Genomic DNA, 27,374 nt, shown 5'->3' on the forward strand with positions numbered 1-27,374 from the left:
GCATGTTCTCAGGAAACAAATCATGGCTTGGGATTGTCACTGCACATTGTTGGAGGTCATTAGCTTTCTTCATGGTTCTCTAGGGATCGATTTCGCAATAGTGCGAATATTGGTTTGCAAAAGACGATCAAATATGGAAAGCTACGATATAAATTCAACTGAAGAAGAATTTACACTAGAAGAGAGAATATGATTTTCAGGCGTATCTGAGGAATTGAAGGGTAACGGAGGATAGAGAACGTCCTCTCCATTTCCTTCCAACATTTGGACAACCCTCGTCATACAAGGATGATCTCTGGAGTTGTACTGAATGCACCACAACCAGGTTTTGCGAGTCTTCTCACCTTCTCCTCATCTGCAACTTCTGTTTCCCCACCTCTCAATCTCATTCCCAACTCACCGCTCTCAATCAGCTTGAAGGCCCACTCGGGGAAGTATAACTGACTGGACTGGTTTACCTAGACATCGATATTCTTTCTGCCGCCAACAATCTCAAGCAACAACATTCCAAAACTATAAACATATGATTTATCATTAACAAGACCCATATCTCTCGACCACACCTCTAGCGCAACATATCCGGGCATCCCTCTCGGAACCGTGATCGAAATATGATCTTCTCCCTTCCCACACAATTTTGCTAGACCAAAATCAGCAACTTTAGGGGTGAAGTCAGCATCGAGCAATATATTTTTAGGTTTGATGTCGAAGTGTATGATGCGTTTTTCGCAATCGTGATGTAAATAAGCAATTCCACGAGCCACACCCAAAGCAATTGAATACAATTGCTCCCACCTTAAAATTTCCCCATTCTCTCTTTTGGAAAATATAAACTTCTCTAGAGATCCATTGACCATGTATTCATAGACCAGTGCGCTTGTATGGCTTTCAAAGCAATATCCCAACAGCCAAACCAAATTGATGTGATGGACTTCATTCATGAATTTTGTTTGGTTATGCCTATTACTATCAAGAAGCTTGACCGCCATTAAAGCGTTGTTCCAAAGCTTTCCCTTATGCACCACCCCTTAACCTCCTTCTACCAACTTTTCCCGCAAAATTGTTCGTGATCTCCTTAAGGTCTAAGAGTGAATAGCTGGTTGGCATTGGCGCTTCATAAGCATAATCCTGTAGGAATTTCTCTACCTTTTTAGTAGAGCTATCAGGAGGCTGTCTTCTCTTCTTGGCATAAGACGTTAAGAACGACGAAACTATTGCTGTCAGCTCAACTCCTCCGAAGACGCAACCTCTAGTGGAATGGAGAGATTGGTATGAATGTGACCTTTCTCCATTATCCCCAGTGAGAATAGTGGAAACAAATACAAGGTCACAGTGGTTTTCAATTGAAAGAAATCATAGTTACCTATTACAATGGCCGGTTTGGTTTTCCTACCTGCAATGCGGCCATGAAAAATACTATGAGTAAAAGCAACGATCTATAGTTTTTGCAAGAAGAATGAATACTTGAAAATATTACGAAACACATTGACATATATCTGTGTTCCAAAGTGATGAATGGATTGAGCATTTAACACAACATTGAAAAGCTCTGGTTGTGAGTTGCCATGGGGACAAGGGAAAAGAAATATTGAACTTGGTTCTGAATTGTTAGAACCACAACTCCTGTGACTATCCAAACCGCAGTTATCAATTTCAAATTCGATTTGACATGGAAAAAAATCGACATTTAAATTTCAATATAGGGAAAATTGATATGAAGTAGATATATTAAATATTAAAACTTTCAAAAGAATTTCCATCACTTTTGCTCCTGGCTAACATGTTATTTCTTTTGTAATTTGAAACATTTGTTTATATTAATGGGATTGATATGTTGTTCTCTTATCTAATGTTGTATAATTCTTTTCAAACAAAATCATGAATACACAAAATTATATCCTTTTTTACAAAGCTGAGAAACCTGAACCTCAAATGAAATTTACCTATTATTCCATGCCAAACCACTAATTCTCCCCATCTTAACAAAGGAAGAGGGAAATAATTTTTTAATAAGGTATTTAATTTGTTGCAAATGAGAAGATGTTTCAATAGTGATGAAATGAAGAGGGCAAGAATTTTTTATTAAAATATTTATATTTTTATAGATTAGAAGGTGTAATTTCGATAGTGATGAAATGAAGAGGGAATTTTTTTTATTAAATTATTTACATTGTTACAGATCAAAAGATGTAATTTCAATAGTGATGGAATAGTGTGTATTAATTGGTGGGATTAAAGCAGTCTATTTAGCGGGTGCACTACGGACTTTGTGAACCCAAACATAGCTTTTGCTAGAAATATATTTTGCGAATTTAATTTTTGTTTTCGCAGAGGGGAGAGGCAGAGAGTTGTGACTTTCGCGAAGCTATTTTATGCGAAACTAGGTTCACGCACCGCGAAGCTGATTTCACGGAGCTACCTTTGCGCACCGCGAGACTATTTTCCAGGGTTGAATATCGCACAACCGCACAACTATTTTAGAGACTTATGAATAATATTTGTTCACGACAAAATGAGGAAGTAGGTTTTGGAGCAATTCAATAAACTTAGTATTGAATTCTAAAACATGAAATATATTTACATGACACTGCCACTCATTCATCAAGTAAAATAAAAATTACAATGATTTAAACTTACGCGCAACACTACATAGTAAAACACAGTAACTGCTGTTTTATGTGCCCACCAAAAATTGCTCCATAATTTTCTCCACAAAGACTTGCACTCTTTTTCTACTTGCTCTTTAACCTCTCCACACCTTCTTACTCTTATACGCTCTTCTTAACATCTTACAAAATGACTTTTACATTCATATATAACTGAACAGGTAATTTTACATTTAGTTCATGACAGTGCGAAATTAATTTTGATGTTGTTGTTGAGTGTGATCAGAGTCGCACTAGTGTTGCTGGAGTGTGGGCAAGGTTGTCGAATTAATGCTTGCCCACATTTCTTTATCTAAGTACATAAGTTCTTTAAATGCCTTTTCTAAGTTTATGAGTGGTTCGCATTTGGATTCCGTCCTTCTATCTTCACACTGAGACGCAACCTACAAAAATGTCTTCAAGTAGCGACGCAACCTGCAAAAAGTACATCTGACAGGTATGGTTGCTGTCTGACTATTTATTGCGGTGGTTGGGATTATTATTTCCAACACTCCCCCTTAATCACAACTGCCACGATTGACAATTCCTAAATAGTTTCTGAGATAAACAAAATGTTCTCATGCCAATGGTTTTGTGAAAATATCAGCAAGTTGTTCCTGTGACCTGCAGTTCTACAACACAATTTCATCATTGTTAATCAAATCTCTAATAAAATGATATTTAGCATCAATATGCTTGGTCCTTTTGTGGAAGACAAAATTCTTTGACAATGCAATTGCTGAGGTGTTGTCGCAGAAAATAGTTGTCGCGCCCTCTTGGTCATGACGAAGATCCCTCAACATCCTTCTCATCCAAACTGCCTGACACGTTGTTGCTGTTGCTGCGACATATTCAGCTTCTGCTGTTGACAATAACACTATTGGTTGCTTCTTGGAGGCCCATGAAATGGCTCCAGAACCCAAATGAAAAACATATCCTGACGTGCTCTTTCTTTCATCGACACTACTTGCCAAATCACTATCAGTGTAACCAACCAGCCTGAAATCACTAGTTGCTGTGTACAAAACGCCATACTATTGGTCCATTGACATACCTCGGGATCATTTTCGCTACTTGCCAATGTGTCTCCTTGGGTGTCTCCATGAAGCTTGACACCAAACTTACTACATACATTATATCTAGCCTAGTGGTGGTCAAATACATTAAGCTGCCTATCATGCTTTTGTAAAATGTCGGATTGACATTGCTACTGCAATATTCTTTGCTCAACTTCAACCCTATGACAGTTGGAGTTGGTACGCACTTGTTGTTCTGCATTTTAAACCTCTCCAAAATTTCTGCCACATACTTTGCTTGAGAGATAAAAATGTCATTTTCTGTTTGCTTCACTTCTATGCCAAAAAAATATCTTAGCAATCCCAAATCAGTCATTTCAAACTCACTCTTCATGACTTGCTTAAAATCGATGATGAGGAAATCATCACTGCCTGTAAATATCAAATCATCTACATATAAGACGACAATGAGAATCTTACCTTCGCTCTCTTTGATGTAGAGAGTAGGCTTACCATCACATTTGTTGAAACCATTGTTCAACAAGTAAGCATCTATCCTATTGTACCACGTGTGTGGTGCTTACTTCAATCCATAAAGAGCTTTCTTCAACCGATATACTTTGTCTTCTTGTCCTTCAATCTCATAACCAGGCGGTTGTGTGACATAAACTTCCTCTTTCAGCACTCGATTCAAGAACGTTCACTTTATGTCCATCTAATACACTATCCATTTATGTTGCGCATCAATCGCCACAACTGCGCGCACTGTCTCCATCCGCGTGACTGGTGCGAACGTCTCTGCCTAATCCCTTCCATGATGTTGCTTGTATCTTTTGACAACTAGCCTTGCTTTGTGTCGTTCAATCTTTCCCTCAATGTTGCTTTTGGTTTTGTAGACCCACTTCACTCCAATGACATGTTTTCCTTTCGAAAGGCTCACTAACTCCCATGTGTCATTCCTTTCTATTGCTTCTATTTCTTCCTCCATTGTCGCAGCCCATTTTTCTTCTTTGACTTCGTCTTCAAAGTGGATTGGGTCATCTACATGACAAAATAATGCAAATAAGGAATTCAAACCTGCGGTACTATTAGCTTCATCCTGCTCATACATTTCATTTAAATTTCTGAATTTTGGCCTTCTTATGCTTGCTGAAGATGGACTTGATATGTCACTTGGTATCGCGCTTCGTGGTGTGCTTGGAGAAGCACTTGCTTGGCTACACGAAACTGTCCTATTGTTTGTTGATGGCGTTGCTTGCTGCCTGCTTTTCTGCACTTGAATAGGAGTAGAGGGAGTCAGAGTTGAGGAATTACTTGTTGTTGTTAATTCCTCTTTGTCCTCATTTGCTATGCATGCTTTGACATTGACTGCCTTTTCTAAACTTCCATCCCATGCTTCCTCTTCTATGAACTGCACATCTCTTATGATTATGACTTTCTTGGTTAATGGATTGTAGAGTTTGTATGCCTTTGATTCATCGTTGTATCCAACAAATATGCATTTCTCCCCCTTGCTGTCCAACTTCTTTCTCAACTCATCCGGGACATGTGCATAAGACACACATCCAAAAACTCTCATGTGAGTGACATTTTGTTTTATTCCACTCCATGCCTCTTTAGGAACAATGTTCTGGACACTTTTGGCTGGACATCTATTCAAGATATATGCTGCACATGCGAAAACTTTAACCCAATAGTCATTTGGCAAATGCTTTGCCTTCAACATACTCCTTTCCATCTCCATAATGGTCCTATTCTTCCTTTCTGCCACACCATTTTGCTGTGGTGTATATCTTGTTGTGAATTTCTTATGAATTCCATGTTCCATGCAAAATCGAAGGAAGTCATTTGAGATGTATTCTCCACCTCTGTCAGTCCTGAGGACTTTGATGAAATGCTCGCTTTCTTTTCAACAAGAGCCTTGTATTGGCGAAAGCAATCAGACACTTCAATTTTATGTATTAGGAGAAAGACCCATGTCTTCCTTGTGTAGTTATCTATGAAGGTCAATACATAGTGACTGCCACCAATTGATGGTGTCTGCATTGGTCCACATAAATCTGAGTGGACAATCTCCAAAGGTTCCTTCGCCCTCATTGACTTTCCTGCTGGAAATGTCTCTCTATGTTGCTTGCCCAAGATACATCCTTCACATATGTTGTCTGGTTTTTCTATGAGTGGTAAACCCTTCACCATGCCTTTCATGCAGCAAATTCAAACCTCCAAAGTTGAGATGTCCAAATCTCAAGTGCCATAACCAGTTTTCATCTTTTACCTCTGCTTGAAAGTTTACTTGTGTGACAGCTTCCCCTTTTCTTCCATCCTCTTTTGAGTTCATTGATAGTTGTGCTTGTGCAGCTTCTTTCAAATCCAATCTTATCCTCAGGGAAAACATTCTATTGTCTATCATCTGAACCTTTGAAATCAACTATCTGGTTGGAGGCCTATCCAAAATTGTTCACACATCATTTTTGAAGAAAACATTGTAGCCTTTCTGCATGAGTTGTCCAACGCTCATGAAATTATGTTTCAGACTGGCGACAAAGTCAACATCAGAGATGTATTTCTTCTCCCCCTTCTTTGTTAGGATATTAACTCTTCTTTTTCCCATGACAGAGACTTTGCTATTAGTCCCTAATGTCACTTCATATTTCACACTTTCATTTAGATCAAAAAACATTTCTATGTTTCATGACATGTGGTTGCTACACCCTGAATCTAGATACCATACATAACTCTGTTTTTCTTTTGCTACATTACAAGCTAGAAACATGCTATCATGGTTATGATTTTCTCTTGTGAAATTTACACTTGGTTTGTTACTAATGTCATATTTCTTCTTTCTACATTCATTTGCATAATGAGCATACTTCTTATAGTAATGACATTGAACTTGAGATTTATCATACCTCTGACCCTGTGCTTGATTTTGGCTTGGGCCTTGACTTGGATTTTGATTGCTGCCTCTTCCATTTGAGCTTGAAAGGATGTTTCTTCCACCTTCGTGTGGGATTCTTCCTCTTCCTCTAGCATATGATCTTCCTATGCCTCGACCTTGACCAAATGATACTTGTGTCTTGAAGGGATGCTCCAATGAGGAGATTGCTGCTCTGTTTAGTCTATGTTCATGAGAAATCAGTGATTCATTAAGCTCATCCATTGAAAACTATGAGAGATCCTTTGTCTCTTCTATGGCTACAATAATGGCCTCAAACCTTGCGGGTAGACTTCTCAAAATTTTCTCAGCTATTCTTCTTTCCTCAAGTGTCTCACCATGAGACCTGACTTGAGTAACCAACCCACTTACATGTGTAAAAAAAGAGTCTATATTATCATACTCTTTCATACAAAGTGTTTCAAAATCTCTCCTCAACATTTGCAGCTTCATTGTCTTGACTTTTTCCATGCCTTGGTATATTGTCTGGAGGATGTGCCATGCTTGGTTGGACTTCGTTGCTACTACAACCCTTGGGAAAATACTTTCATGAACTGCTTGAAAGATATAAAATAGGGCTTTTCAATCCTTCTTCCTATTGTCCCTTAACACATCTCTTTCTTGTTGAGATAAGGCATTGTATGCTGCTGCATCTGTTGGTTCTTGAAAACCATTTTCCACCAAATCCCAAATGTCTTGAGAATAAAATAGAGCCTTCATTGTAATGGCCCAATAATCATAATTTTTTCCATTAAACTGAGGTATTTGAGGATTAGTCAAGCTTGTGCTTGATGTTGCCATTTTTTAGCGTAAAAACAAACTTTCTACCTGCTCGTAAATATGCTAAACACAATCCGCGCTCAAAACAATTTTCACTGTTAGTAAAAACACTTGTTTTTACACTAACACAGTTTAACCCGCTGTGATACCATGCTAGAAATATATTTTGCGAATTTAATTTTCGTTTTCGTGGAGGGGAGAGGCAGAGAGTTGTGACTTTCGTGAAGCTATTTTACGTGAAACTAGGTTCGCACACCGTGAGGCCGATTTCACGGAGCTACCTTCGCGTAGCGTGAGACTATTTTCTAGGGTTGAATATCGCACAACCGCGCAGCTATTTCAGAGACTTATGAATAATATTTTTTCACGAAAAAATGAGGAAGTAGGTTTTGGAGCAATACAATAAACTTAGTATTGAACTCTATTACATGAGACTGCCACTCATTCATCAAGTAAAATAAAAATTACAATGATTTAAACTTACGCACAACACTACACAGTAAAATACACTAACTGTTGTTTTACACGCCTAGCAAAAATTGCTCCACAATTTTCTCCACAGAGACTTGTGCTCTTTTTCTACTTTCTTTCTAACCTCTCTACACCGTCTTACTCTTCTACACTCTTCTTAACGTCTTACAAAATGACTTTTACATTCGTATATAACTCAACAGACAATTTTACATTTAATTCATGACAGAGCGAAATTAATTTTGATGTTGTTGTTGAGTGTGATCAGTGGCGCATGTGTTCCTGGAGTGTGGGCAATATTGTTGAATTAATGCTCGCCCACATTTGTTTATCTAAGTACATAAGTTCTTTAAATGCCTTTTCTAAGTTTCTTAGTTGTTCGCATCTGACTTTGGTTCTTCTATCTTCACGCTGAGACGCAACTTGCGAAAATGTCTGCAAGCAGAGACACAACCTGCAAAAAGTACGTCTGACAGGTATGGCTGATGTCCGACTATTTATTGCAGTGGTTAGAATTATTATTTCCAACAGCGTTATCCCCATCCCTAAGCATCCCAATTTATCAAAACCAAGACATTTTTAATAACAACGGGAAAATAATTCCCGCGAATTATAGTTGAAAATAAATATTTAGTGGAAGGTAAGAAATAGTGACCACAGATGGTGAACTATTCAAGCAAGGCATATGGAATTGGGAAACCTTGTTAACAAAAAGATGTAATACGAAAACATGGAAGGAAAGGCGAGGTATAGTTTCTTAATAAATAATTAGTATATTAATATTTAATATTAGGGTTTATAATATAGTTTTTATAATTACGACTTTTAATATTGGGTTTGATATTATGGTTTGTAATATAGCATATATAAAAATCAACCATGATAAAACATGATGATCCATGGTCAACCATGGTTCAGTGTCGCATTGTGACAAATATTGTCTCAATATGAAAATCAACCATGGTCAACCATGACCAACCATTGTCCAACGTTACATTGACCCAACGGTTGTCTCAATATGAAAATCAATCATGGTCAATCAAAGTCCAATGTAACATTGAGACAAAGATTGTGTCAATACAAAAATCAACTTCGGTCAACCATATTTATTTTAGTGTTTATAATATTTATCTTAGGGTTTATATACCTTGGGTTTATAATATTTATCCCTTGGATTTAATATTATTCCCTTGGGTTTTTAGTATTAACCCATTGAGTTCATTATTCCTTGGGTTTATATTTATATTAGGGTTTATATGTCTTGGGCTTATAATATTAACCCCTTGGGTTTAATATTATTCCTTTGGATTTATAATACCTTGGAGTTTTTTAATTAGTCCCTTGGGTTTACAATATCAATCCTTTGGGTTTAGCAATCTAAGCGATCATATTCCTGGGGTATAATATTATTCATAGGGTTCGTAATATTAATCCTAAGGTTTAATATAAATCCATTGGGTTTATAATCATGGTTAGCCATATGCAACCATGGTCAATTGTCCAATTGTGGCAAACATTGTCTCAATATGAAAATTAACCATGGTAAAACATGGTCAACAATATTTATTTGAGGCTTTATAATATTTATCTTATGGTTTATTTATCTTGGGTTTATAACATTTATCCCTTGGGTTTAATATTATTCCCTTGGCTTTCTAGTGTTAGTCCCTAGTGTTTACTATTCCCTTGGGTTTATTAATCTAAGCATTCATATTCCTAGGGTATAATATTTTCATAGGGTCTATAATATTAATCTTTGGTTGTAATATAAGTCCATTGAGTTTATATTCATGGTCAACCATGGTCCAAGATCACATTGTGACAAAGATATTCTCAATATGAAAATCAACCATGGTCCAATGTCGCATTGTTATGAAGATTGTCTCCTTATGAAAATCAATCATGGTCAACCATGGTCATCGATGGTCCAATGTCACATTGTGACAAAAATTGTCTCAATATGAAAATCACCCATCATCTACCATATGATTGTTTTAGGGTTTATAATATTTATCTGACGGCTTATATACCTTGAGTTTATAGTATTGATTTTTTGGGTTAAATATTATTTCCTATGAGTTATAATCTCTTCAGTTTTTAGTATAAATCATTTGGATTTATTATTTTCCATTAATAATTTTAAGTAGAGTATTATTATTAACTAAATGCATTTATTAAATATAAATATATTAATAAAATGTCATTTTATTCTTAATTATTCTTTTATTATAAAAATGAATTATCTATATTTTGTACTTATATGAATGATTTATATAAATAAATTAGATGAATGAATTTCTTATTAATAACATACTTATTATAAATATAATATTTATAATATAATATTAATTATATTATTTTTTTAATAATTTCTATTATTAATAATAATATTAACATTTATTATTAATATAATTATTAACAATTTTTATTATTAAATAATTATTAATAATGATTATTGAAATATTTTTTTATAAATAATTAAAGTAATAATTATTAAAATATATTTTAAATATTTTTATTTAATATTACTCTTTAAAAAAATTTAATGATAATTTTATTTATATTTATTGAAATATTTGTTATTATTAATATTTTTTATAATAATTATGTTAATAGTATCAATATTCATTACTAAGATAATTATTATTTTTAACAAAAGTTTTTCGGTAGAAATTACATTAGAGAAATTATTGGCCTATGAGTTTGGAACCAATAAGTGTGGTTCATCATCGAGACCAAATGAAGAGGCAGACTATGGAAAGACTTAAATAGAGAGCAATGTAGAGACCATAATTTCAAGTAACGACTATTTTTGGAAAATAATATTTAAATTATGATATTAATTTATTTTTTTAAACAAATGTTAACGACTATATTAAACGACTAGTTTTTCAAAAATAATACTTAAATTCTGATATTAATTTATTAAAAACAAATATTATTAAGTAACATTTATATTAAACCACTAGTTTTTGAAAAATAATATTTAAATTAATTTATTAAAATCAAATATTATTAAAAATTTCAAAAAATCAAAGTCAAACTCCAAACAAGGAAGGAAGTAAAAAATTATAAACAAGAGTAAGACCCTAATCCAGACAAAATCATTAAAAAAAGATAACGAAAATAAAATAAATTGAAACAAAAATAATTAATATAAAATAAATAGAATAAAATAAAAATATACACAAGTCAAAAGATATATATATATATATATATATATATATAGATATATATATATTGAAAGAAAAATAATCAATAAATAAAACAAGGTTAACAGTAAAATACGGGGCTGAGGCCTACGAAACAAATAACAAAAATACTAAAAGGAGTTAAGAACAAATAGGACGATAAAATATTTAAGAAAACCTAAAGAATCAAGAATATAAGCTCTAATGAAGAGAAAGCACATATCTTAAGTGTTTTCTTTAATAATGGTAATAGTAGACACCAATGTACTAAGGCTTTCCTCATTGCTGAAAAAGGTCTTAGTGCTAAGAATGATACAAAGGATCCATTTTCTTGTGTTCATCTTCCTTTTATCCAAGGGACCACTCACAAGATTACGAAGGTCCTAAGGAAGCATAAGGTGGCTTCAACCTTTAGGCCTTTAAATACAATTTGGATCTCCCTTAGATCTGTAAAAGACCTGGTGGACCCCAATAATATGAAGGGTGTTTATGTTATCCCTTGCTCTTGTGGGACTCCCTACATTGGTGAGATTGGTCACTCGATTAATCAAAGAATTCGTGAGCATGCCACTGACATCAAGCATGGATGAACCCACTCCTCTTCTTTGGCAGAGCATGCAGATAAATCTAAGTATCACATCTGCATTGAGGAGGCCCAAGTCGTTGCTAGGGTTAGTCATTTCCATCATCATAAATTGAGGGAGGTCCTAGAAATCAAAAAATGACTGAATAATTTGAATAAAGACAATGGTTAGATTATTAGTAGAAGTTGGGTACCTGTCTTGTCCTCCTAGGTTTTTAGGTTTCTATTTTTCATTTATTTTGTTTGTTTATTTATATGTGTAGGTATTAGTGTCATTTTTTTAGTATTTATTGTTGGTTTATTCTTCATTATAGTTTATATTCTTGATCCTTTGGGTTTTCTTAAGTATTTTATCATCCTATTTGTTCTTAACTCCTTTTAGTATTCTTGTTATTTGTTTAATGGGCTTCAACGTCGTATTTTATTGTTGACCATGTTTTATTTATTGATTATTTTTCTTTGAATTTAATATATATATATATATATATATATATATATATATATATATATATATATATATATATATATATATATATATATATATATATATATATATATATATATATAGATTACCGCAAAGAGATTGTAAATTATTACTGCAGAGATCGTAATAATTTAGGGTGATGTATTTACGATCTCTCTGTGGTAATAATTTAATATCTTTTATAACGAGCCATTTGTTGTGACTAGAAACTCGTGGGTTTTTACCTTTGGATCTACGGTCAATCCAATCCGGGGCAAGTGCGATCTGCAGTCAGGTTTGCTGATATCAGGTGCACACATTCCTTATCTTTTTCTAATACATATTTTCTCATATATTTTCAAGTATGAATATTTCACCACAGCTACCAAAGATTACCAAAGGCAGACCTAGCACAGTTACTCTATAAGGCCTTTATGAGTATATAGAGTCTTTAGAGAAACGTAGAGAAGAAAGAGAAGTCAAGCTACAAAAAGAGTTAGAAGCCATGTTGGAAAATAAATTTTCATATCTTGAAGACCCGATCCAAAAACAAATAGAAAATAAACTAGAACTATCGCAGAATAAAATGGTGGCAATGGAGACTAGGTTGCAGGTTATAGAAAAGCAAAACCAAGATACTAACCAAACATCCCCGCAAGGAGATGTTGATACTCTAGAGAGTTTTAAAATGAAGGACATGAGTAAATAACTAGAAGAAAAAGTTAATAGACACCTCACCCTAAATAATGTTGTAGATAAATTAGATATCAAACCAATTAAAGATGAAATGAAAAATTAATAGAATTAGACCATGAGCATAACAAAAGGGCCTTGAACCTTATAATATTCGGTTTAAAAGAGGAGGTAGATGAGGATACTTTAGCCATAGCCCAGACAGAATTACATAATAGATTACAAATTGAAACGTGTCTCACAGAAGCAAGAAGGTTGGGGAAATTAACTGAGAATAAAGGAAGACTAATCTGAATAAAAGTGAGCTCTATTGATCATAGGTATGACATACTTTGTAAAACCTCAAGTCTAAAAGGAACGAGAATATTTATAAATGAAGATGTCATTCCAGAAGATCATGAAGAATTAAGAAAGGAGGTTCAAAAGGTAAAAGAAGCTAGGAAGGAAGGAAAATGGGAAATAATCAGAAATAGAAAAGCCTTTATTCGAGATAGAAACCAAAAAGATAGTAATAAATAGCAATTCAACATGCTCCAGATTCTTTCATGGAACTGCCGGGGTTTTCCATGGAACAAAGGCCCCAAGCTAAGTTGGATCTCAAATGATGTTGATATTATTTTTCTTGTTGAAACTTGGGAGAATGAAGAATCTAAGGTCCCTAACATAGATGTCTTTACGCTATGGTCTACCTAGAACAAGCGATCCTCCCATAGAGGAATTGGAGGAATAGCTTGTTACATTAAGAAGAACATCTTCCCCCATGCTAGGATTTATAAAAAATGACCCTTACAACCAATATAGTTGGATAGAGATCACTGACATTAATAATAAAAATACCTACATAGCAATATGTTATTTCCCCCCCATCAATTATAACTTCTATAAGAAGAAGAATATAGATAAAAATAGTCCCTACGATGATTTAGAGAATGATATTTCTAGCCTAAGGAATGAAGGTAATATCCTTTTGATAAGTGACTTTAATGCTCGAACTTCAAGCAACCAGGCTATTATTCTAAGTGATCATTCCAACCCTAATCCTCTTTGGTTAGACGTAGACCCTACTCTGGCTAGTAGGTACAAAAGGACCTCTGAAGACCTCGGGGAGAATTTGTTTGGATCGGAGCTAGTCAAGCTCTGTAGTGCTCAGGATCTTATAATTTTCAACGGTATAAAGAAGTGGCCCAATTCTAGCCAGATGACCTGCATCCATGGGTTTGGTAGCAGCGTGGTAGACTATGTTATTTCCGATCTCCCTTTATACAACAAAATAATAAATTTTGACATCTTAAATGACCACGAGCCTGACTCTGATCATAGGCCTTTACTTATAACTCTCAATTTTATCATGCATAGAGATCCCATAGAAAATAATCCTTATAGCCAGAAAAACCTAATATTTGATAGAAATAAAAACGATCTCTTTCTAAATGAATTAAAAACTATTTTGCTTCCTTTATCTAGAATAGACAACATAGAAGACCTCTATCATAATTTTACTACAACCCTCTCATATTATATTAACAAGTTCTCAATTGAAGTTTCAAATAATAAAAGAAAAAGCAAAACCAACCCATGGTATGACAAATATTGTAAAAGTGCGAGGAGAGAAATTAAGGAAATTGTTGATGAATCTCTTAAAATGGGCAAGATAAAAATATAAAAAGCCCTAACTAAAAGTAAAAAGAGACAGTAAATTCGTAAAAGATAAGAGAATCTCTTACACCTCTCTAAGGTAGATCCTAAGAAATTTTGGAGGCAGATTCTGACTAGGAAAACTAAAGATAATAATAAAATTTCTTTACACGATTGGAATTCCTATCTTAAAAGGATTTATGAATCTCCAAATGTCATGGATAACTTTGAAACCCTGTTCACAACAAAATAAGTTTTCTCATTAGAAGACATTGATTTTGGGGTTAAACGCCTGGGAAATGGGAATGCTAAGGACATCTAAGGTTACCAGGCAGAAATCTTAAAAATTGGAGGTCTTGTCCTCATCCCCCACATCCACATGCTTTTCAATCAAGCAGTCAAGCAAGGGTTCCCTAAACCATGGAATGAGAGCCTCATTATCCCTATTTTTAATAGTGCAGATACAAATAACCCCTCTAATAATTGGGACCATTATGATCAGCCCTCTCTTAGCCAAGCTATATAGTATTATTTTGGAAAAGAAGTTGAGCATATGGCTTAAAAGTGAAGGTAAGCGGGCTAAAGGCCAAGCGGGTTATAGAAGGCATCACTCAACAACAGACCACCTCGTTACGCTTAGGATCATTGTGGAGGAATGTCGTAATGATAAATCCAATCTCTTTAGTTGCTTTGTGGACTTTAGAAAGGCTTCCGATACGGTTCCTAGAAACAACCTTTGGAATAGATTAGAAGAGTTAAAGGTTCCTTTCGAGTTGAGAGTTGCTGCTATAAGATTATACGAGAATGTAATTGCCAAGCTAAAAAGCAATGAGGGGTAGTCGAAAGATATTAAATGTAATATTGGAGTTAAACAAGGTTGCCCCCTCTCCCCTACCCTATTTTGCATTTACATGGAAAAGCTTGAAGGTTGTTTAGAGGAAGCAAGTTGTGCTGGCATGATCTTAGCTGGGATAGTCATCATCCTTCTTCTCTATGCTGACGATATTGTTCTTCTCGCAAGGTGCCCATCTGATCTTGATAAGCAACTTGGGCTTCTTAAGGATTTCTGCTCTACCATGGGTATGACTGTTAACACTGACAAAAAAAAAGTTATGATTATCAAATCCAATAAGGACACTTACGCTAATTTTATGTATGACAATAATAACTTGGAGGAAGAGTATTCTTACAAGTACCTAGGAAATGATATTCATCACAAGCTCAACTGGAACTATAGCATTGAGAAAAGGATTAATGGGGGGTGGACAACTTATTTTGGTCTTGAAAATAATTGTAAAACGGAAAACCTCGTAATGTGGGATAAAAAGAAGTTCCTCTTTGAAACTTTAGTTACTGATGTTATCTTATATGGATGTGAGGTCTGGGGTTGTAGCATCTCTAGAGAATCCTAGAGAAAGATTGAGCAAATCCAAAAGCGTTTTATAACGTATAACCTGAAAATTAAAAGCAATACACCCTATCCTATTCTCCTTATAGAAGTATGTCTTTCCCCTATCAAGAGCCTAGCTATGACTAGGATTCTCTTGTACAAGCATAAACTCAATAACATAGGAGATCATAGACTTCCTAAGCTAGCTTTAAATTCCAGCCAAAACAACCTAAGGCTCAAGCGGGGGTAGTATAAAGACACGAAGGCCTAGTTAAACCTTTGGGAGATCAACAAGAATAATGCTTTGCAAAACATTAATAACATTAAAAATATTGTTACTTCTAAGTTCAAAGAAAAAATGTGGTGTGAGAAAGATTTAGCAGCTAAAAGAAAATTAAGTTATTATAAGAAGGTCATCAACCCCACCGTAGAAGATCAAAAATATCTCTCTGTTTTAACTAGCTCAAAGAAGAAAATTAATATAGAGAAGATTAGAATGAACTCTCATGAGCTCCATAGTGAAACAGGGTGTTGGGCAGTTCCTAAAACACAATGGATGGAAAGGATCTGCCATCTCTGTGAGAATAGGAACATCGAGGATGAAAACCACTTCCTCTTAGAGTGCCCCGCGTACAACCACATTAGATCTTAGTTTCATAATCATTGTCGCAATACTAACCTTCCTAACATTTTACGATGTCAAAATTATAGTGAGCTCGGGAGGCTTCTCTCCAAGCTTTTTGAGCATAGGAATAAAATCTTAAATCAAACTAAATAATTTGTTTCCTTAGGTCCGATAGAACAAAGTTTGGTCTCAATGGACATTAACCACCACCATCATCATCATCATCACACACACATACACACACACACACACACACACACACACACACACACACACATATATATGATTTTTATTTTTTTTATATTTTTTGTGACTTGTGTATATATATATATATATATATTTTTTTTTTTTACATTAATTATTTTTATTTTAGTTTATTTTATTACTATAGATTTTTTTTCACTGATCTTGTCTCCTTTTTATGAATTTTGATTTCCTTCTTTGTTTGGAGTTTGACTTTGATTTTTTTATCATTGTTACATGAAATTATGGTCTCTACATAGCTCTCTATTTAAGCCTTTGCTATGGTCTACCTCTTCTCTTTTATGTGATTTCTAACAAAAAAAACTTCTTCATTCATTTTGGGTCACCGAAATCAGAAATTATTATTTATTTTATTAATTTTAATAATATTAATATTTATTACTAAGATAACTATTATTCATATTATTAAATTTTAATAATATTATTATTGATTCTTAATATTTAATAATATTCATATTAATTTTTAATATGATATAGGTTTATAGGATTTTTTTTCTAAGACATTTTTTCTAGTTAATTTTAATCAAAATTCAACAAAGATTTTCAAAAACTTGAATTTAAATTGTTTAATCTGCATAATTAGAATTTCCCTTTAATGTTCAATCTATTTATATATTCAAAAATATATTTTAAATAATAAAAAATCTTGATCCCAGACTTTAGTAAATTCCAGTGATAAAAATTATCTCTATAAATTAGACTACAAAAATATTCAAAAATATTTATTAATATGATTAAGCTAATTATATAGAACTTAAATAACTCATGCAATACTATTTGGCTCAACCCAACCTTGGCCGAATTTATTCCCTCCGTCATGTGGTAAATATAGACGTAAATTCCTCTGCTATACATCTATGCAGTAACGGTTTATGTGGGCTGTATGACACTCAAATCCCAAGAATAGGCGTGCCAAGCTTTTGAATACGCGTGCCGAGTTTTTGACGAAGAAGCAACGACCACCAACAAAATAAAAACCATAAAAAGGATTATTCGATATCAAGCCATTGTACATAATGTTATCTTATTACTCTGAAATATTTTGAAAATTTCTTGGATATGTTTTCATGCATGTAAGTGAAGTGAATTGTTTTTTGTTTGGGAAATTTGATGATATAATTGAAGTGAGTTGTTTAATTTTTATTTATTTATTTTTATAATATTTTAAAATTTATAATTCAAATTCATAAACATGCATATTTGAAATAAGTTTACTTTTAAGTGTAATTGAATTGATTTTCATAACAATCTGATAATTCAATTAATTTTAATTAAAATATAAGTAAATCAACTGAAGTGCAGCATTGAAGGTAGAGCTTAAATCCACTAAAGAGTTTTAGTTCATCCACTACTTTACAATTATTCCAAGGATAGTTGATCTATATGAGATTTCAATATTGAAATAGCTTGCCGCAGAGGCTTTCAGCCAAGCGAGCATACTCACTGCATGTTCTGGAAAACAAATAATGGCTCGGGGACTGTCATTGGATTTAGTCATGTTCTTCAGATTCCTCTATAGTTGTCACTGAATCATTCTCACGAAGTATGGCACGGAGTCCCGCATTCCATTCGCAACAATGCAAAGACTATGCATAAGACGGTCAAAGATGGATAGCTAGGATATAAATTCAACTGAAAGAGAATTTACCCTGGAAGAGAGAAAGAGGATTTTCAGGCGTAGCCGAGGCATTGAAAGGTAACGGAGGATTGAGAACATCTTCTCCATTTCCTTCTAACATTTGGACAACCCTCGTCATACAAGGACGATATCTGTTGTTGTACTGAATGCACCACAATTCAACTTTTTCAAGTTTCCTCGCCTTCTCCTCATCTGCAGCTTCTATTTCCCCACCTCTCAATCTCATCCGCAGCTCGCCGCTCTCAATCAGCTTGAAGGCCCACTCAGGGAAGTATAATTGACTGGAACGGTTTACCTGGACATCAATATTCTCTATGCCCCAAACAATCTATAGCAACAACATTTTGAAACTATAAACATCTGATTTACGAGTAACAGGGCCCATATCTCTCGACCACACCTCTGGCGCAACATATCCCGGCGTCCCTCTCGACACCGTGATCGAAATATGGTCGTCGCCCTTGCCACAAAGTTTTGCGAGACCAAAATCAACAACTTTAGGGGTGAAGTCGGCAGTCAGCAATATATTTTGAGGTTTGATGTCGAAGTGTATGATGCGTTTTTCACAATCTTGGCGTAAATATGCAATTCCACGACCCACACCCAAAGCAATTGAATGCAATTGCTGCCACCTTAAAATTTTCCCATTCTCTCTTCTCGCAAATATAAACTTCTCTAGAGATCCATTGACCATGTATTCATAGACCAGTGCGCTTGTACAACTTTCGAAGCAATATCCCAACATTCGAACCAAATTGATGTGATGGACCCGTCCAATTGTGGTGACTTCATTCATGAATTGGGTTTGGCGTTGCCTATGGCTATCAAGAAGCTTAACAGCCATTAAAGCGCTGTTCCAAAGCTTTCCCTTGTACACCACCCCATAACCTCCTTCTCCCAACTTTTCCGCAAAATTGTTCGTGATCTTCTTAAGGTCTAAGAGTGAATATATGGTTGGCATTAGCGCTTCATAAGCGTAATCCTGTAGGAATTTCTCAACCTTTCTAGTAGAGCTATCAGGAGGATGGCTTCTCTTCTTGGTATAAGACGTTAAGAACAGCGATACTACCGCTATCAGCCCAACTCCACCAAAGATGCAACCTGGAGTAGAATGGAGAGATTGGTATGAATTTGACCCCATGAGAATAGTGGAAATTAACAAGATACAACTTAAGAGTGATTTTCAATTTGAAGAAATCATAGTTTTAAGAGTGGACATTAAGCACAGCTAATCCAATGAAGCAACCTGCGGTGGAATGAAGATATTGATCTATCAATGCGATTATCGGCAAATTCCCAAGAGAATAACAGAAACCAATTCTTGATAGCGATAAAGCGGAGAAACAAAAGAGGAAGAAATAATAAATTTACCTATTATTTTAATGGCTTTGTTTCGAGGACCATTACTGGAAGGATTCATATCTGCTTTGTTTCGAGGACCATAACTAGAAGGATTCATATCTGCATCTAATAATATTGCTTCCAGTTCAGATGTACATCTATTGATATTAATGTTGAAATTTTTAAAATGAGGGGAATAAAGATGAGCCCTATAAGACCTTAAATTCATAACACTTTAACTAAACTAGCGGTTCTAAGTGGTTTTGCGGAAATTCAAGATAAAGCATACCATGGTGGGGGCATTTGTCTGTACTGGGTCCATCGTTGCAATAACAAACAAACGGAGTAGCCGCAGTTGAAACCGAAGTGCTGTAACCGCATATTCCATGACCCCCCTCACATGACGTACAACTTTCATATTGGAGTCGAACTGCAACTGGTTGTATTAGTCCCGCATAAACTGGTACTTGTTATATAAAACACGCCGAATTCTCCTTCTCATATGAGTAATAGACACTACTACTAGCATCACATTTCGGGAGAGGTGTTGGGAATTTTCTGGTAATTCCAAAACAAAATTAGCTGAATAGAGAATAATACTCTGTTTTGCCACAGGATCTTAACACGGGGAAGCATAAAATTTTCTTTCTGAAGAACAGAGTTTCACAGACACACAAAAAAAAAACTTTGTATTCATTAACAAAAATCCACTGTTACAGAAGAGACCTTTCTCTCACAGAGGGATTACACGAAAGACTGCTTTAGATGCAGTTCCAAAACAAAAATAAACTTCACTGTCTCTTCTGAAAAATACTCTATCTCTGCCTTCAAATTGACACACTGCTGTGTAAAATAAAAAAAATTACATTCACGCTCTGCTGCGCTACATTACATTGCATACATTTTTTCTTCTATGGAAAGAAAATGGCGGCCAAAAATGATGCAAGCCACACACAGGGCTTATGGAATTCTTCCTCTTTTTTTTTACATCACACATACACACTACTGTGTGTATTTCATTTCATATTGTTGGGTATTTTTGATGGAAAAAAATACCAAAAACCAAGATTCAAACACACAGAGGCAATGCTCTATTTTACTTTACTCCAGGGTCTTTTGTGCACAGAGAAGCTTAAAAAAAATTTCACTGAGGAACAGAGTATTTCACCATCATAAAAACATTTCTATTAAAAAAAACTGATACAAACTTCATCCTCTTTTACTGAGAGGGATTTACCACTGTAAAATCCTTTTTATATTCACTGCTGTGAAAAACAACTTACTGATGTAATAAAATTTACATATGCATTCAAAGATGCACTCCACCATTTTCTTTATACACTGCTGTGTAAAACCACACATGGTTTTTCTTACACCTGTGTTTTACAAAAATGCCACTCAACACATTACAACCCTGTTCTTGTCTTTTTACACACTGCTGTGTGTTTTTCCTTTTACTGCACCATCATCATTTTACGCTGCTGTGAATACATCTCTATATTTCATCTCGTGTGCCATACACATAATAATAAGTCAACACACAAACATGAACATATTACATATGATTTTTGTATTTTTTAATACATGCCGTAAAAACAACATAGACATCTATTAAAACGTGCCCATACCTATGTTTAAATGCACCATACCTTGACATAAAAAAAAACATACGTGCTCTACATAAGAAACTTCAATTTTCTACCTACCACTATGACGTTTCATTAATTTAAAACGCATGGTCAACCAAAACTTAGATTTACTCCACGCAATGAAATTAATATTTGTCGTATGCAGGTTTGGAGCAGCTTCAGACAATCAACGGATGAAAAAGGTGGAGCAGATCCGACGGTGGATAACGATATCGGAAGGCACTTTGTTGCAGAGCTTTACCACCAGAGAAAATTACGTTGGCTTACGTCAGGGGTGAACCATGCGTCAGCTCCAAAATTTCTCGGGTTCAAACATACGGAAAATCCCTTTGACAGAAAGCGATCCGAGAACTCTCCGGCGGGTTTGTTGACCGGTTTCTGGCAATGTTTCCAGCTGTGTTGAAATTACATTTTCAACACTCCCCTTTAATTTCAACAGCTGGGCATTCGGTCATACCAAGACACTTTCTCAAAAATTCAAAGCTCTTCTGATCAAGTGGTTTTGTCAAGATGTCTGCAACCTGTTCTTGAGTCCTGCAATGTTCTAGGACAATTTCTCCATTGTTCACCAATTCTCTGATGTAGTGAAACCTTGTATCAATGTGTTTAGTTCTCTTATGAAACACTGAATTCTTTGACAATGCAATAGCTGAGCTATTGTCACAAAAAATCATTGTCGCTTTTGCCTCCTCTTGGCCTAAGCTTCTCAACATTCTTCTCATCCACACTGCTTGACATGCTGCTGCTGTAGCTGCCACATATTCAGCCTCTGCTGTAGGCAATGCTACAATGGACTGCTTCTTAGAAGCCCATGAAATGGCTCCTGAACCCATGTTAAAAACATAACCGGAAGTGCTCTTCCGATCATCTACACTTCCAGCCCAATCACTGTCAGTGTATCCAACCAAATCTGAATGTTCTGAGGCATTATATAAAATTCCAAACATTTTGGTACCTTTGACATACCTTAAAATTCTTTTTGCTGCCTGCCAATGTGCCTCCTTTGGCCTTTCCATAAATCTGGAAATTAAACTAACAGCATACATTAAATCAGGCCTAGTTGCTGTTAAATACATAAGGCTGCCCACAATGCTTTTGTACAGGCTAGGATCAAAATCCTTGCTGCTGTCCTCTCTGCTGAGTTTTAATCCCATCATTGTGGGAGTGATTGCTGCCTTGCATTCTTGCATGTTAAATCTGCTCAATACTTGATTTACATATCTTGCTTGAGATATAAAAATTCCTTTTTCATTTTGATCTACTTCTATGCCTAAGAAGTATCTCAACAAACCCATGTCAGTCATTTCAAATTCATCCTTCATGACTGATTTAAAATTCTCAATAAGATAAATATCATTTCCAGTGAAAATAACATCATCAACATATAGGACAACAATTAAAATTTTACCATCCTTTTCCTTGATGTAGACTGTGGGTTCTCCTTCACATTTGTCAAATTCATTATCCAATAGATATGAATCTATCCTGCTGTACCATGCTCTTGGCGCTTGCTTCAGCCCATAAAGAGCTTTCTTCAATTTGCACACTTTGTGCTCTTCACCTTTCTTCTCATAGCCGAGAGGCTGTTCAATGTACACCTCTTCTTTTAACACTCCATTTAGGAATGCTGACTTCACATCCATTTGGTAGACTTTCCATTTGTTTTGTGCTGCTATAGACAGCACTGCTCTCACTGTTTCCATTCTTGCAACCGGTGCGAAAGTCTCCTCATAATCTCTCCCATACTGTTGCTTGTACCCTTTGACAACCAGCCTTGCCTTGTGCCTTTCTATCTTGCCTTCAGCATTACTCTTGGTCTTATAGACCCATTTCACTCCAATGACTTCTTTGCCTTTTGGTAGCTCAACCAAATCCCATGTTTTGTTTCTCTCTATGGCATTCATCTCCTCATCCATAGCTTCTATCCATTTCCTATCTTTAATTGCATCTTCGAAATGAATAGGATCATCAACATGACAATACAAGGAAAACAAAGAATTCATTCCTTCATCATAAATGTCACTTAGATTTCTAAATTTCTTACCTCTTTCACTTGGTGTGCAAGTGCTTGAAGATGCACTTGAATTTCCTCCTTGGGGTGTGCATGGAGAAGCACTCTCATTGATCCTCAATGGTGTCCCTTGCTGTCCTTGTGTTGGCGCTGCTGTTTGGGGATGCATTTCAGCCACCTCCTCTTCATCTTCATCATGAGACAAACAGTTCTTGACATTCACTGTTTTCTCTATGCTTCCATCCCAAGCTTCTTCCTCAATAAATTGAACATCCCTGCTTACAAAGAACTTCTTGGTAGATGGGATGTACAGCCTGTAGGCTTTGGATTCATCACTGTATCCAATGAAGATGCATTTCTCCCCTTTGCTGTCCAACTTCCTCCTTAGCTGATCTGGAATGTGTGCATAGGCCACACATCCAAAAACTCTCATGTGGGTGACTCCTTGCTTTCTCCCACTCCATGCCTCTTCTGGCACTTTGTTCATGACTGCTTTTGTAGGACACCTGTTCAATATATAAACTGCACAATGTACAGCTTCAGCCCAATACTCATTTGGCAAATGCTTTGCCTTCAACATGCTCCTTGCCATCTCCATGATGGTTCTGTTTTTCCTTTCAGCAACTCCATTTTGCTGTGGAGTGTACCGAGTTGTGAACTGTTTATGTATTCCATTTTCTCTACAAAACTTTAGGAATTCATTTGAGATATACTCACCTCCTCTATCAGTTCTCAATACTTTTATGTGCAGCCCACTTTGGTTCTCCACAAGTGCTTTGAAATTTTGGAATTTCTCAAAGACTTCACTTTTGTTCTTGAGGAAATATATCCAAGTCTTTCTTGTAAAATCATCAATGAATGTCAAGAAATATAGGCTGCCAGCTAATGATGGAGCTTGCATTGGTCCACACAAATCTGAGTGGATAATCTCTAAGGGTGTCTTTGCCCTTATGCTTTTCCCTGATGGAAAACTTTCTTTATGTTGTTTGCCCAATATACAACCTTCACAAAGGTTGTCCGGCTTCTCTATCAATGGTAATCCCTTTACCATTCCTTTTCTGCTCAATAAGTTTAGACCTCCAAAATTTAGATGCCCGAATCTCAAGTGCCATAACCAGTTCTCATCCTTTGGCACGCTTTGGAAGGCCTCTTGGGTGACTGCTGCCATTTCCATTTTTTTCTTCATGTCTGCCCTGATCCGGAGAGGGAACATCCTGTTCCTTGTCATCTTCACTTCAGCAATGCATCTTTTGCTGGGTGGTATATCCATGATGGTGCATACATCATTTTTAAAGAAAACATTGTACCCCTTATGGACAAGCTGTCCAATACTCAAGAGATTACATCTCATTCCGGGGACATAGTATACATCTGCTATGGTTTTCCTTTCTCCTTGCTTTGAAAATATTTTTACTTCTCCTTTTCCCATAACAGACACTTTACTATCAGTTCCTAGTGTGACTTCTGATTTCACATTTTTATCTAGGGCAGAAAAGAAGGCTATGTTTCCAGTCATATGGTTGCTGCAACCTGAGTCTAAAAACCATATGTCCTCACTATGTGTTTCAGCCATGTTACAAGCTAACAGGACATTTTCTTGACTGCTGTTTTCTCTTGTAACATTTGCATTTTGTCTGCTGTTCTTATCATGCTGTTTCTTTCTACAATCACTAGCATAATGTCCATACTTTTTGCAATAATAGCATTGAACATTAGATTTATCATACCTTTGTCCTTGAGCCTGATACTGATCTCTTTGTTGGCTGCTGCCTTGACCTTGGTTCTGATTTGGATTGCTGCCTCTTCCTTGTGCATTTGATGGGCTGTTCCTTCCACCTCTGTAATGGCTTCTGCCTCTTCCTCTTTTGTTTCCTCTTCCTTGACCTCTTCCTCTTCCAAAGGACATCTGGGTCTTGAAGGCTTGCTCAAGAGATGAGTTTTCATTCCTACTCAACCTCTACTCATGTGTTATCAGTGATGCATGTAGCTCATCAACTGAATAGTTTGAGAGATCCTTTGTCTCTTCAATGGTGGTGACTATGGCATCAAACCTTGAGGGTAAGACCCTCAATATTTTCTCCACAATCCTTCTATCTTCAATGGTTTCTCCATGAGTTCTCATTTGTGTGATTACACCAATCACATGAGTGAAGAATGAGTCAATGTTATCTGACTCCTTCATGTTCAAGTTCTCAAAATCCTTTCTCAGCAATTGTAGTTTTGTTGTCTTCACTCTCTCCATGCCTTGATAGGCTGTCTTAAGGGTTTCCCATGATTCATTTGCTGTCTTAGCTGCTGCTAACCTTGGAAATATACTCCAGTCTACTGCTAGATACAACAACACACAGGCTTTTGAATCCTTCTTCCTATTGCTCTTCAACAGATCCTTCTCTCCCTGAGTTAATGCATTGAACTCAGTTTCATCTGCTGGTTCTTCAAAACCATCTTCAACTATTTCCCATAAGTCTTGGGAAGCAAGCAAGGCTTTCATAGTTATTGACCAGTAGTCATAGTTCTTCCCATTAAACTGTGGGAGCTGGGTATTAAACATACCCATACCAGTGCTTGTGCTAGCCATTCCTTGACTGTGTATTTAAAACTGACTGTCTCTTCAATAACAAACAAGATAGCTATGAGGAATACCTGAAACCTTCGTTGTCTGAGTCTTCTGTCTCCCTGAGAAGTTTTTCTGCAGCAAAAACCTTCTCCCTTCAGCTTCTTTAACTTCTTTAAAGAGCCTGGACCAGCTCTGATACCACTGTTGGGTATTTTTGATGGAAAAAATACCAAAAACCAAGATTCAAACACACAGAGGCAATGCTCTGTTTTACTTTACTCCAGGGTCTTTTGTGCACAGAGAAGCTTAAAAAAAAATTCACTGAGGAACAGAGTATTTCACCATCATAAAAACATTTCTATTAAAAAAAACTGATACAAACTTCATCCTCTTTTACTGAGAGGGATTTACCACTGTAAAATCCTTTTTATATTCACTGCTGTGAAAAACAACTTACTGCTGTAATAAAATTTACATATGCATTCAAAGATGCGCTCCACCATTTTCTTTATACACTGCTGTGTAAAACCACACATGGTTTTTCTTACACCTCTGTTTTACAAAAATGCCACTCAACACATTACAACCCTGTTCTTGTCTTTTTACACATTGCTGTGTGTTTTTCCTTTTACTGCACCATCATCATTTTACGCTGCTGTGAATACATCTCTATATTTCATCCCGTGTGCCATACACATAATAATAAGTCAACACACAAACATGAACATATTACATATGATTTTTGTATTTTTTAATACATGCCGTAAAAACAACATAGACATCTATTAAAACGTGCCCATACCTATGTTTAAATGCACCATACCTTGACATAAAAAAAAACATACGTGCTCTACATAAGAAACTTCAATTTTCTACCTACCACTATGACGTTTCATTAATTTAAAACGCATGGTCAACCAAAACTTAGATTTACTCCATGCAATGAAATTAATATTTGCCGTATGCAGGTTTGGAGCAGCTTCGGACAATCAATGGATGAAAAAGGTGGAGCAGATCTGACGGTGGATAACGATATCGGAAGGCACTTTGTTGCAGAGCTTTACCACCCGAGAAAATTATGTTGGCTTATGTCAGGGGTGAACCACGCGTCAGCTCCAAAATTTCTCGGGTTCAAACATACGGAAAATCCCTTTGACGGAAAGCGATCCGAGAACTCTTCGGCGGGTTTGTTGACCGGTTTCTGGCAATGTTTCCAGCTGCGTTGAAATTACATTTTCAACACATATGCCCAACAAAAAAAACTTGCATACGCACTACTGCGTATTTCCACATTCAACAACAAAGAAAAATTACATTTGCACTACTGTGCATTCCCTTTTGTTTTTCACCAACGAACAAGAAAAACTCACGCTGCTACGTTCTTTGCATTTCATTTCAGTCTCTGCACTACTGTGCATAAAAGTTTTTCCCTTTCTTGCTATCGCGCTGCTGCGCCTCTCTTACATTTCCAACAAAACATTCCCCT

General features: G+C 35.7%; 2 pseudogenes; both read right to left on the reverse strand.

Annotated features, from left to right (window-relative positions):
• Window positions 1–458: 458 nt before the first annotated feature.
• Window positions 459–989, reverse strand: LOC149175705 (LEAF RUST 10 DISEASE-RESISTANCE LOCUS RECEPTOR-LIKE PROTEIN KINASE-like 2.5 pseudogene; annotated as a pseudogene).
• A 17,330-nt stretch (window positions 990–18,319) lies between these two features.
• On the reverse strand, window positions 18,320–19,471 carry LOC149175706 (rust resistance kinase Lr10 pseudogene; annotated as a pseudogene).
• Window positions 19,472–27,374: the final 7,903 nt, after the last annotated feature.

Source organism: Pinus tabuliformis, chromosome 4_1, assembly GCF_031772625.1.
Source record: "Pinus tabuliformis cultivar Carrire ecotype Pingquan chromosome 4_1, CPIR1, whole genome shotgun sequence".
NCBI classification, from domain to species: domain Eukaryota; kingdom Viridiplantae; phylum Streptophyta; class Pinopsida; order Pinales; family Pinaceae; genus Pinus; species Pinus tabuliformis.